Genomic DNA, 12,532 nt, shown 5'->3' on the forward strand with positions numbered 1-12,532 from the left:
GTCATTTGCGTGGGGAAATGCGTTTGGAACCGGCCTGCGCTGGGGATGAGAATTCGGTTCTGTGCGTGGGAAGCGTAAGGGTCGGACCAACTGAAATTGATGTGAACAGAATGTTTGAATCCCTTTTGCCCATGCATTCATTCATAAAACCGATCAAAAACTTACACTACTGTCAAGTGCTACCTTGGGTTATACTTAGTTTTTATTTGTTTATGGAATTATCATCAATACCAACAAGATGGGAGAGATTGAAAAGTCTTTGCTTTATTTTGGTGAATATGGGTTATAACTTAGATGGATTAATATGTTTTTATATTAAGATACACAAGATTTATTCCACATAGGTGAGTAACTCTAGCCATGTAGATAAGATGCTAGAAGATAAAAACAAAAATATACCTTTATAACATATAAACCGGATGTTGACGTGTCGTGCCACATTAGAGCAAACAAATGAAAGTTCGGGGACCTAAATGGCATAGTTCGGAGACTCAAGTGAGACTATATGCCAAGTTGGGGACCCAACTGGTATGCCACGTATGCATTCGGTTTTACAAACCCATCTTTGGATGGTTTTGTATGGACTGACAAAGTTCGAGGACCTGTTTGTCCGGTTTTTTGAGTTCGGGACAAGTGACACAACGTGCAAAGTTCGTGGACCGCTAGTGTACTTTACTCTTTTAAATATATCTTTATGCCCTAAGAGCATCTCCAAGGTATTTCTAACATTCACTCTTAAATTATTATTTAGAGAGCCATTTACATAAAAAAACATTTTCTATATCTTTTCAATCTCCAACACATTTTTTATACCTTGTTTGCACTCTAGAGATTCACACTCACTATCTTTGGCTAGCGAGAAGTCCAAAATAGAAGATGTTTATATTTGAATAATCATTTACATAAGCTGTTTTTTTAGATAATGGAAACCAGGTCCCGGCTTTGTCCTCTATGAAAGGAGGTACAGCCTTACAAACAAAGTAACATCAAAAGATTAACACTCCCAACATAAGTGCAATCTTACACCACAAACCTTAAAATAAACACGACACCCAACAGACATACTATAACCTCAATATGTAATCCTGTTCGTAAAATTCCAACCAAAATAAGAAAAAAAATTGCATAGATGCGACTTCGATCCGTCGACACGTCTCCTTGATTATCTCCTGGTCTTCAACCCTCTGCAAATATCCCCAAAACCTAAGCCAATGGGTCGCCCGAAACAGAACCTGCAAATAAGTAACCATCGGGGTTTTGTTAAACACTAAGTCATTCCGACTTATCCAGATAGCCCAACATAAAGTTGCAACACCTGTAATAATCAGATTTTTAACTTTGAGGTGCACCCCATGCAACCAAGATCCAAAAATATGTTTAAATGATCTCGGGGTACTTAGACCAAAACACCAATATAAAAGCCTCCAAAAGAATCTAGCGTAATGACATTTAAAAAACAAGTGTTGTATAGATTCATTCGAATCACAGAACACACATTTTTTACTTCCCTGCCATCTACGCTTAGCTAGATTGTCTTTCGTGAGAGCTACACCTCTAATAAGATACCACATAAAGATCTTAATTTTCAGAGGTATTTTCATCTTCCAAAGCGGTTTGAAATACAAAATCTTGGGATTACTAATAAGAGTATTGTACATCGAACGGACCGTAAAAAGCCCCGAGGTTGACAAATTCCATTTGAACTCATCACTCCCAGTGGATAGATGAGTATGAGCAATACTCAAGACCAATCTATTCCAACATAAAAGATTACCACCCACCAGCGCTCTGTGGAAAGAGATGTTTAGAGGAATCCTATTAAAAACATTTGCCACTGTATCACTTTTTTACGAGCTATATTATATAAGGATGGAAATTTCATCATTAGAGGTTGTTTACTGATAGTCGCCTAGAGGGGGGGTGAATAGGGCGAAACTGAAATTCTCAAAAATAATCGCAACTACAAGCCGGGTTAGCGTTAGAAATATAATCGAGTCCGCGAGAGGGCGTAAAAACAAATCGCAAGCAAATAAAGAATGTGACACGCGGATTTGTTTTACCGAGGTTCGGTTCTTGCAAACCTACTCCCCGTTGAGGAGGCCACAAAGGCTGGGTCTCTTTCAACCCTTTCCCTCTCTCAAACGGTCCCTCGGACCAAGTGAGCTTTCTCTTCTCAATCACTTGGAACACAAAGTTCCTACAAGGACCACCACAAGATTGGTGTCTCTTGCCTCAATTACAAGTGAGTTGATCACAATGAAGAATCAAAGAAAGAAAGCAAGAGATCCAAGCACAAGAGCTCAAAAGAACACGGCAAATCTCTCTCACTAGTCACTAATGCTTTTGTGGAGTTGGGAGAGGATTTGATCTCTTGAGTGTGTCTAGAATTGAATGCCTAGCTCTTGTAAGTGGTTGGAAATGTGAAAACTTGGATGCAATGAATGGTGGGTGGTTGGGGGTATTTATAGCCCCAACCACCAAACTAGCCGTTTGGTGGGGATGTCTGTCGAATGGTGCACCGGATAGTCCGGTGCACACCGGACATGTCCGGTGCGCCAGCCACGTCACCAAAGCCGTTGGGTTCTGACCGTTGGAGCTCTGACTTCTGGGCCCGCCTGGATGTCCGGTGGCGCATCGGACATGTACTGTAGAGTGTCCGGTGCGCCAGCATGGGCGTGCCTGACTTCTGCGCGCGCTGGCGCGCAATAAATGCGCTGCAGGTAGCCGTTGGCGCCGAAATAGCCGTTGCCCCGCAGATACACCGGACAGTCCGGTGAATTATAGCGGAGCAGCTGAAGTGACTTCCTGAAGCTGGCGAGTTCCTGAGGCCGCTCTTCCTTGGAGCACCGGACAGTCCGGTGAATTATAGCGGAGTTGCCTCTGGAATTTCCCGAAGGCGACGAGTTTGAGTTGGAGTCCTCTGTGCACCGGACATGTCCGGTGGTGCACCGGACACTGTCCGATGGCACACCGGACAATCCGGTGCGCCAGACCAGAGGTGCCTTCGGTTGCCCCTTTGCACTTTTGTTGAACCCAATACTTGGTCTTTTTATTGGCTAAGTGTGAACCTTTGGCACCTGTATAACTTGTACACTAGAGCAAACTAGTTAGTCCAATTATTTGTGTTGGGCAATTTAACCACCAAAATTATTTAGGAACTAGGTGTAAGCCTAATTCCCTTTCAATCTCCCCCTTTTTGGTGATTGATGCCAACACAAACCAAAGCAAATATAGAAATGCATAATTGAACTAGTTTGCATAATGTAAGTGCAAAGGTTGCTTGGAGTTGAGCCAATATAAATACTTACAAGATAGGCGTGGATTGTTTCTTCATTTTTAACATTTTGGACCACGCTTGCACCACATGTTTTGTTTTTGCAAACTCTTTTGTAAATCCTTTTCAAAGTTCTTTTGAAAATAGTCAAAGGTAAATGAATAAGATTTTGTGAAGCATTTTCAAGACTTGAAATTTTCACCCCCTGTTTCAAATGCTTTTCCTTTGACTAAAACAAAAACTCCCCCTAAATGAGATCCTCCTCTTAGTGTTCAAGAGGGTTTTGATATATCCATTTTGAAATACTACTTTCTCTCCCTTTTGAACACAATAAGATACTAATTTGAAATTTACCAATTTGAAAATCTCTATTTTAAATTAGGTGGTGGTGCGGTCCTTTTGCTTTGTGCTCATATTTTCTCCCCCTTTGGCATAAATCGCCAAAAACGGAATCATGAGAGCCCTTAGAATTACTCTCTCCCCCTTTGGCAATAAATAAATGAGTGAAGATTATACCAAAGACGGAGTCCTTTTGCTTGGTGCTCATGCTTTCTCCCCCAGAAATGGAGAGTTGCTTGGAGTGACGGCGAAGGATGAGTTACGGAGTGGAAGCCTTTGTCTTCGCCGAAGACTCCAATTCCATTTCAATATACCTATGACTTGGTTTGAAATAGACTTGAAAAACACATTAGTCATAGCATATGAAAGAGACATGATCAAAGGTATACAAATAAGCTATGTGTGCAAATTAGCAAAAGAAATTCCTAGAATCAAGAATATTGAGCTCATGCCTAAGTTTGGTAAAAGTTTGTTCATCAAGAGGCTTGGTAAAGATATCGGCTAATTGATCTTTAGTGTTAATGTATGCAATCTCGATATCCCCCTTTTGTTGGTGATCCCTAAGAAAATGATACCGAATGGCTATGTGTTTAGTGCGGCTATGCTCAACAGGATTATCCGCCATGCGGATTGCACTCTCATTATCACATAGAAGAGGAACTTTGGTTAATTTGTAACCATAGTCCCGCAGGGTTTGCCTCATCCAAAGCAATTGCGCGCAACAATGACCTGCGGCAATATACTCGGCTTCGGCAGTAGAAAGAGCGACCGAATTTTTCTTCTTTGAAGCCCAAGACACCAAGGATCTTCCCAAGAACTGGCAAGTCCCCGATGTGCTCTTTCTATTAATCTTACACCCCGCCCAATCGGCATCCGAATAACCAATCAAATCAAATGTGGATCCCCGAGGGTACCAAAGCCCAAACTTAGGAGTATAAGCCAAATATCTCAAGATTCGTTTTACGGCCGTAAGGTGAGCTTCCTTAGGGTCGGCTTGGAATCTTGCACACATGCAAACGGAAAGCATAATGTCCGGTCGAGATGCACATAAATAGAGTAATGAACCTATCATCGACCGTTATACCTTTTGATCCACGGACTTACCTCTCGTGTCAAGGTCGAGATGCCCATTGGTTCCCATGGGTGTCTTGATGGGCTTGGCATCCTTCATCCCAAACTTGTTTAGAATGTCTTGAGTATACTTCGTTTGGCTAATGAAGGTGCCCTCTTGGAGTTGCTTCACTTGAAGTCCCAAGAAGTACTTCAACTCTCCCATCATAGACATCTCGAATTTTTGTGTCATGATCCTACTAAATTCTTCACATGTAGATTCGTTAGTAGACCCAAATATAATATCATCAACATAAATTTGGCATACAAACAAATCATTGTCAAGAGTTTTAGTGAATAAAGTAGGATCGGCCTTGCCGACTTTGAAGCCATTAGCTATAAGGAAATCTCTTAGGCATTCATACCATGCTCTTGGGGCTTGCTTGAGCCCATAAAGCGCCTTAGAGAGTCTAAAGACATGGTTAGGGTACTCACTATCTTCAAAGCCGGGAGGTTGCTCAACATAGACCTCTTCCTTGATTGGTCCATTGAGGAAGGCACTTTTCACGTCCATTTGATAAAGCTTAAAGCCATGGTAAGTAGCATAGGCCAATAATATACAAATTGACTCAAGCCTAGCTACGGGTGCATAGGTTTCACCGAAATCCAAACCTTCGACTTGGGAGTATCCCTTGGCCACAAGTCGAGCTTTGTTCCTTGTCACCACACCATGCTCATCTTGCTTGTTGCGGAAGACCCATTTGGTTCCTACAACATTTTGATTAGGACATGGAACTAAATGCCATACCTTATTCCTAGTGAAGTTGTTGAGCTCCTCTTGCATCGCCACCACCCAATCCGAATCTTGGAGTGCTTCCTCTACCCTGTGTGGCTCAATAGAGGAAACAAAAGAGTAATGCTCACAAAAATGTGCAACACGAGATCGAGTGGTTACCCCTTTATGAATGTCGCCGAGGATGGTGTCAACGGGGTGATCTCGTTGGATTGCTTGGTGGACTCTTGGGTGTGGCGGCTTTGGTTCTTCATGAGAGCACCTAGAGGGGGGGGTGAATAGGTGATCCTGTAAAACTTAAAAACTTAAGCCACAAAACTTTGATTAAGCGTTAGCACAGTTAATGCCAAGTGGCTAGAGAGAAGATCTTGCACAATACGATAACCACAAAGAGTTCAACACAGAGAAGACACAGTGGTTTATCCCGTGGTTCGGCCAAGTACAACACTTGCCTACTCCACGTTGTGGCGTCCCAATGGACGAGAGTTGCACTCAACTCCTCTCAAGTGATCCAATGATCAACTTGAATACCACAGTGTTATGCTTTTCTTTTCTTATTGCGTTCGCGAGGAATCTCCACAACTTGGAGTCTCTCGCCCTTACACTTGAAGTTCACAAAGAAGCACGGAGTAAGGGAGAGAAGCAACACACACAAATCCACAGCAAAATGCGCACACACACGGCCAAGAATCGAGCTCAAAAGACTATCTCAAAGTTCTCACTAGAACGGAGCTCGAATCACTGAGAATGACAAACGAATGCGCAAAGACTGAGTGTGGATGATCAAGAATGCTCTAAGGTTGCTTGGTTTTTTCCTCCATGCGCCTAGGGGTCCCTTTTATAGCCCCAAGGCAGCTAGGAGCCGTTGAGAGCAAATCTGGAAGGCTGGTCTTGCCTTCTGTCGACTGGTGCACCGGACAGTCCGGTGCACACCGGACACTGTCCGGTGCCCGATTTCTTTCCTTAAACGGCACAGCCGACCGTTGGCTGCCAGAGAGCCGTTGGCGCACCGGACATGTCCGGTGCACACCGGACAGTCCGGTGCCCCTTCTAGCCGTTGGCTCGGCCACGTGTCCCGCGCAGATCGCGCGGCCGACCGTTGGCTCACCGGACAGTCCGGTGCACACCGGACAGTCCGGTGAATTTTAGTCGTACGCCGTCGGCGAATTCCCGAGAGCGGCTACTTCACGCAAGCCAGCCTGGCGCACCGGACACTGTCCGGTGCACCACCGGACAGTCCGGTGCTCCCAGACTGGGCAGGTTCTTGGCTGCTCGAGCCAACTCATTTCCAATCCGATTTTTCCTGTTTCCAGCACTTAGCCAAGTATATTAGTACACAAAACCAATGTACCAAGGCTTAGAAACATACCTTTACTCTTGATTTGCACTTTGTCCATCCATGAGCATAAATTCACATTTAAGCACTTGTGTTGGCACTCAATCACCAAAATACTTAGAAATGGCCCAAGGCACATTTCCCTTTCAATCTCCCCCTTTTTGGTGATTTATGCCAACACAACATTAAGCAACTAGAACAAGTGCAATATCACTCCAAATAAAACTCAAATTTATTTTGATTTAATTTTGGCATATATGGATCATCCTTTGCCACCACTTGGTTTGTTTTTGCAAATTAAACTCAAATTCCTATCTCTAAGTCAAACACACATGTTAAGGCATAAAGAGAGTCATTCCAAGAGTATTTGATTCAAGATTTCAAAAACTCCCCCTTTTTCCCATAATCAACATTTCTCCCCACAAGAAGCCAACTTTTGACATAAGAGACAATAAAAGAGTTTTGACAAAACAAAAAAACTCTATTCTACTATTTTCAAAATCTCTCAAGTGGTAGCTGATCCATTTATCACTTTGGCCTTTATTTTCTCCCCCTTTGGCATCAAGCACCAAAACGGGATCAATCTTAGCCCTTCAACCCCATTGCCTCACCAAAATCTTCAATTAAGAGCAAATAGGCAATAAGAGTTAAAAGATGAACTTGGAAAAGTTACTCTTTTCATCGGAGTGCAGTGGAAGTCTTGCATGGTCCAAGTCCACCTTTTCCCTTTCAATTCTCCTTCGAGACTAAAGCATCAAACTCAAGCACATGGTTAGTCTCAAAGGGTCAAGTTGTAACACATCTCCCCCTAAACATGTGCATCACTTTGCAACGGACTTGTGAGGTCCAGGGAGTGTTTGGACAACCTGAGCACCATAAATGAGCAACAAAATGCATAAGGAACATGATCAAAGGCATAAACACATGTATGCTATAAATCAATCCAAGTTCCGCGAATCTAAGACATTTAGCTCACTACGCAGCCTGCAAAAGGTCTTCTCATCTAGAGGCTTGGTAAAGATATCGGCTAGCTGGTTCTCGGTGCTAACATGAAACACTTCGATATCTCCCTTTTGCTGGTGGTCTCTCAAAAAGTGATGTCGGATGTCAATGTGCTTTGTGCGGCTGTGTTCAACAGGATTTTCCGCCATGCGGATAGCACTCTCATTGTCACATAGGAGTGGGACTTTGCTCAGATTGTAGCCAAAGTCCCGAAGGGTTTGCCTCATCCAAAGTAGTTACGCGCAACACTGTCCTGCGGCAACATACTCGGCCTCAGCGGTGGATAGGGCAACAGAGGTTTGTTTCTTAGAGTTCCACGACACCAGGGACCTTCCTAAGAATTGGCACGTCCCCGATGTACTCTTCCTATCGACCTTACATCCAGCATAGTCGGAATCTGAGTATCCAATTAAGTCAAAGTTAGACCCCTTAGGATACCAGATCCCGAAGCAAGGCGTAGCGACTAAATATCTAAGAATTCGCTTCACCGCCACTAAGTGACACTCCTTAGGATCGGATTGAAATCTAGCACACATGCATACGCTAAGCATAATATCCGGTCTACTAGCACATAAATAAAGCAAAGAGCCTATCATGGACCGGTATGCTTTTTGATCAACGGACTTACCTCCTTTGTTGAGGTCGGTGTGTCCGTCGGTTCCCATCGGAGTCTTTGCGGGCTTGGCGTCCTTCATCCCAAACCGCTTTAGCAAGTCTTGCGTGTACTTTGTTTGGGAGATGAAGGTGCCGTCCTTGAGTTGCTTCACTTGAAACCCAAGGAAGTAGTTCAACTCGCCCATCATTGACATCTCGAATTTCTGCGTCATTACCCTGCTAAACTCTTCACAAGACTTTTGATTAGTAGAACCAAATATTATGTCATCGACATAAATTTGGCACACAAAAAGATCACCATCGCAAGTCTTAGTGAAAAGAGTTGGATCGACTTTCCCAACCTTGAAAGCATTAGCAATTAAAAAGTCTCTAAGGCATTCATACCATGCTCTTGGGGCTTGCTTAAGTCCATAGAGCGCCTTAGAGAGCTTACACACGTGGTCGGGGTACCGTTCATCCTCGAAGCCAGGGGGTTGCTCCACGTACACCTCCTCCTTGATCGGCCCATTGAGGAAAGCGCTCTTCACATCCATTTGATACAACCTGAAAGAATGGTGAGCAGCATATGCTAGCAAGATACGAATTGATTCTAGCCTAGCCATAGGAGCAAAAGTCTCCTCAAAGTCCAAACCTGCGACTTGGGCATAACCTTTTGCCACAAGTCGAGCCTTGTTTCTCGTCACCACCCCGTGCTCGTCCTGTTTGTTGCGGAACACCCACTTGGTTCCCACAACATTTTGCTTGGGACGAGGCACCAGTGTCCAAACTTCATTGCGCTTGAAGTTGTTGAGTTCCTCCTGCATGGCCAATACCCAATCCGGATCTAGCAAGGCCTCTTCTACCCTGAAAGGCTCAATAGAAGAGACAAAAGAGTAATGCTCACAAAAATTAACTAATCGAGATCGAGTAGTTACTCCCTTGCTAATGTCACCCAAAATTTGGTCGACGGGATGATCCCTTTGAATCACCACTCGAACTTGGGTTGGAGGTGCCGGTTGCGCTTCTTCCTCTTCAACTTGAACATCCTGTGCTCCCCCTTGATCATGCGCCTCCACTTGAGGTACCTGTTCGTCACCTTGGGTTGGGGGATGCACCATAGTTGAGGAAGACGGTTGATCATGCTCCAAATGTTCTTGAGGCCGTACATCTCCAATCGCCATGGTGCGTATCGCGGCCGTCGGAACATCTTCTTCATCTACATCATCACAATCAACAACCTGCTCTCTTGGAGAGCCATTAGTCTCATCAAATACAACGTCGCTAGAGACTTCAACCAAACCCGATGATTTGTTGAAGACTCTATACGCCTTTGTATTTGAGTCATAACCTAACAAAAACCCTTCTACAGCTTTGGGAGCAAATTTAGAATTTCTATCCTTCTTCACTAGAATGTAGCACCTGCTCCCAAATACACGAAAGTAAGATACATTGGGTTTGTTACCGGTTAGTAGCTCATACGAAGTCTTCTTTAGGAGGCGATGAAGGTAGACCCTGTTGATGGCGTGGCAAGCCATGTTCACGGCTTCCGACCAAAAACGCTCGGGGGTCTTGAATTCTCCTAGCATCGTCCTCGCCATATCGATTAGCGTCCTGTTCTTCCTCTCTACCACACCATTTTGCTGTGGTGTGTAGGGAGCGGAGAACTCGTGCTTGATCCCTTCCTCCTCAAGGAACTCCTCCACTTGAAGGTTCTTGAACTCGGACCCGTTGTCGCTCCTTATCTTCTTCACCTTGAGCTCAAACTCATTTTGAGCTCTCCTGAGGAAGCGCTTGAGGGTCCCTTGGGTTTCAGACTTATCCTGCAAAAAGAACACCCAAGTGAAGCGGGAAAAGTCATCAACAATAACTAAACCATACTTACTTCCTCCTATGCTTAGATAGGCGACGGGTCCGAAGAGGTCCATATGTAGCAGCTCGAGGGGTCTTGATGTGGTCATCACATTCTTGCTGTGATGCACTCCTCCCACCTGTTTACCTGCCTGACAAGCTGCACAAGGTCTATCTTTTTCGAATTGTACGTTAGTCAAACCTATCACGTGTTCTCCCTTTAGAAGCTTGTGAAGGTTCTTCATCCCCACATGTGCTAAGCGGCGATGCCACAACCAGCCCATGCTAGTCTTAGCAATTAAGCATGCATCTAGACCGACCTCTTCTTTTGCAAAATCAACTAAGTAAAGCTTGTCGTCTAATACACCCTTAAAGGCTAGTGAACCATCACTTCTTCTAAAGACAGACACATCTACATTTGTAAAAAGACAATTATATCCCATATTGCATAGTTGACTAACAGATAGCAAATTGTAACCAAGAGACTCAACTAAAAACACATTGGAGATAGAGTGCTCATTAGAAATTGCAATTTTACCTAACCCTTTTACCTTGCCTTGATTCCCATCACCGAATATAATTGAATCTTGGGAATCCTTATTCTTGACATAGGAGGTGAACATCTTCTTCTCCCCCGTCATATGGTTTGTGCATCCGCTGTCGATAATCCAGCTTGAACCCCCGGATGCATAAACCTGCAAGGCAAATTTAGGCTTGGGTCTTAGGTACCCAACTCATGTTGGGTCCTGCAAGGTTAGCACAAATATCCTTAGGGACCCAAATGCAAGTTTTGTCTCCCTTGCATCTTGCCCCTAATTTTCTAGCAACTATCTTCCTATCCTTTCTACAAATAGCAAAAGAAGCATTTAAAGCATGATATATTGTAGAAGGTTCATTTACTTTCCTAGGAACATTAACAACATTTCTCCTAGACAAATTATGAACAACATTTCTCCTACCAACATTTCTATTATGCACATAAGAAGAACTAGAAGCAAACATGGCATGAGAATCAAGGGCATTATATGCATTACAACTCCTATAAGCATTTCTAGATTGTCTCCTATCATGGTACATAAAAGCATGGTTCTTTTGCACACTACTAGCCATAGGGGCTTTTCCTTTCTCCTTGGCGGAGATGGGAGCCTTATGGCTTGTCAAGTTCTTGGCTTCCCTCTTGTAGCCAAGTCCATCCTTAATTGAGGGGTGTCTACCAATCGTGTAGGCATCCCTTGCAAATTTTAGCTTGTCAAATTCATTCTTGCTAGTCTTAAGTTGGGCATTAAGACTAGCTAATTCCTCATTTAATTTAGAAATTGAAACTAAATGATCACTACAAGCATCAATGTCAAAATCTTTACACCTATTACAAGTTTCAACAATTTCTACACAAGAGTTAGATTTACTAGCTACTTCTAGTTTAGCATTTAAATCATCATTAAAACTTTTTAACTTAGCAATAGTTTCATGACAAGAAGATAATTCACTAGAGAGCATTTCATTCCTCTTAATTTCTAGAGCAAGAGATTTCTGAGCTTCTACAAATTTATCATGTTCTTCATACAACAGATCCTCTTGCTTTTCTAACAGTATATTCCTATCATTCAAGGCATCAATCAATTCATTAATTTTGTCTACCTTAGTTCTATCTAATCCCTTGAATAAGCATGAGTAATCTATCTCATCATCATCACTAGACTCATCCTCACTTGAAGAAGCATAAGTACTAGTATTAGGAGTTCTTACTTTCTTCTCCCTTGCCATGAGGCAAGTGTGACGCTCGTTGGGGAAGAGGGATGACTTGTTGAAGGCAGTGGCGGCGAGTCCCTCATTGTCGGAGTCGGACGAGGAGCAGTCTGAATCCCACTCCTTGCCAAGATGAGCCTCGCCCTTTGCCTTCTTATAGTTCTTCTTTTTCTCCCTCTTATTCCCTTGATCCTGGTCACTATCATTGTCGGGACAGTTAGCAATAAAATGACCAAGCTTACCGCATTTGAAGCATGAGCGTTTCCCCTTGGCTTTGGTCTTGCTTGGCTGTCCCTTGCGGCCTTTAAGCACCGTCTTGAATCTTTTGATGATGAGAGCCATCTCTTCATCATTAAGTCCGGCCGCCTCAATCTGCTAGGTAGCGCCTCCTTGCTTCGTGTTGCCTTGAGAGCAAGGGGTTGCGGCTCGTTGATCGGACCATTCAAGGCGTCGTCCATGTATCTCGCCTCCTTGATCATCATTCGCCCGCTAACGAATTTCCCAAGAACTTCTTCGGGCGACATCTTGGTGTACCTGGGATTTTCACGAA

Source organism: Zea mays, chromosome 1 (assembly GCF_902167145.1).
Source record: "Zea mays cultivar B73 chromosome 1, Zm-B73-REFERENCE-NAM-5.0, whole genome shotgun sequence".
NCBI classification, from domain to species: Eukaryota; Viridiplantae; Streptophyta; class Magnoliopsida; order Poales; family Poaceae; genus Zea; species Zea mays.